We start from the raw sequence: 1,784 nt of genomic DNA, 5'->3' as shown, positions 1-1,784 counted from the left end.
CAACCCTAAAATGGCTCCCTTTAAGATATCTACTATCCTGCTCCCATATCCAACACTCCTCCATCCCAACCATCCCATCCCTCAAGCTCTCCCCATCCTCCCCTTCTCCCTTCTCTTTCCGGGCAGGGGTTGGGAGCACGGGGCAGTGGTGGGGATAAGGGTAGATGGGGAGACTGAAGTTCTTTTATTGTAAAGGATTGTTTTGGCTATCCTGTGCTTTTGATTTTCCATATAAAGTTGAGTACCGTTCTTTCGAGGTCTTTGAAGAATGCTGGGATTTTGATGCGCATTGCGTTGAATCTGTGTTCATTTCTATTTCTTTGTTTGTGTGTAAAATGATCATGTGAATAAATAAGATTAAAATGTGACTAACATACAAAAATTTGGGGGGAGCTATAATATTTGTGTTTGCAAAGGTTAATGGTTTTTTGTTTTCAGCTATACAATGCTAGGCATAAAATGAAAGATTGTGTTCTTTATTTAACAGGCTTGCAGTTACAAATAGAGTTAGAAACCGGAGATTTTTTTGTTATTATATAAATCCTCTGGTAAAGCCAACATCAGATAAGATATTGGAGAAAGATTAAAATTAGGAATACACAGGTTTTTGAGGCGGGGGTGTGGTTTGTAAGCTTAGTTCTTAGAGTAGTTGTGGATTTTTTTCATTTAGTATTCTTTTTAATTTAGTTTTTTTAGTTGTTAAAAAAGAATTTCTGCCTCCACTCCGTTTCTCATTTCTCTCCTGCTCTTCCCACACATCGCCCTCTCCCCCTCCCCATTCCTCTCTCCCTCCCCCCTCCATTCTCCCTCCCTCTTGAGACTGAAGAGCAGCCCAGATTCCCTGCCCTGTGGGAAGTCCAAGGTCCTCCCACTTCTATCCAGGACCAGGAAGGTGAGCATCCAAACATGCTAGGCTCCCACAAAGCCAGTTCATGTATTAGGATAGAAACCTAGTGCCATTGTCCTTGGCTTCTCATCAGCCTTCATTGTCTGCCATGTTCAGAGAGTCCGGTTTCATCCCATGCTTATTCAGTCACAGTCCAGCTGGCCTTGGTGAGCTCCCAATAGATCAGTTCCACTGTCACAGTGGGTGGGTGCACCCCTCGTGGTCCTGACTTCCTCGCTCATGTTCTCCCTCCTTCTGCTCCTCATTTGGACCTTAAGAGCTCAGTCCGGTGCTCCAATTTGGGTCTCTGTCTCTATCTCGATCCATCGCCAGATGAAGGTTCTAAGGTGATATGCAAGATATTCATCAGGATGGCTATAGGATAGGGTCATTTCAGGATCCCTCTCCTCAGTTGCCCAAGGTACTAGCTGGGGACATCTACCTGGACACCTGCGAGCCCCTCTAGAGTCAAGTCTCTTGCCAACCCTAAGATGGCTCCCTTAGTTAGCATATATATTTCTCTGCTTCCGTATCCACCCTTCCTTTACCCCAACCATCCCATTCCCACAAGCTCCCCACATCCTCCTCTTCTCACGTTTCTCACCCCATTTCCCCTTAGCCCCATGCCACCTCACCCCCAAGATCACAGTTTTTGCCCGGCAATCTTGTCTACTTCCCATATCCAGGCAGATGACTATATGTTTTTCTTTGGATCACCTTCTTATTTAGCTTCTCTAGGATCACAAATTATAAGCTCAATGTCCTTTATTTATGGCTAGAAACCAGAATAGACTTTAAAATGCTAATTAACCCAATTAAAAAATGGGGCATTGAACTGAACAGAGAATTCTCAACAGAAGAAAATCAAATGGCCAAAAGACACTTAAGGTCATGCTCA

This window comes from Microtus ochrogaster, chromosome 5 (genome assembly GCF_000317375.1).
Source record: "Microtus ochrogaster isolate Prairie Vole_2 chromosome 5, MicOch1.0, whole genome shotgun sequence".
Classification (NCBI taxonomy): Eukaryota; Metazoa; Chordata; class Mammalia; order Rodentia; family Cricetidae; genus Microtus; species Microtus ochrogaster.
This window is presented reverse-complemented; position numbering follows the sequence as displayed.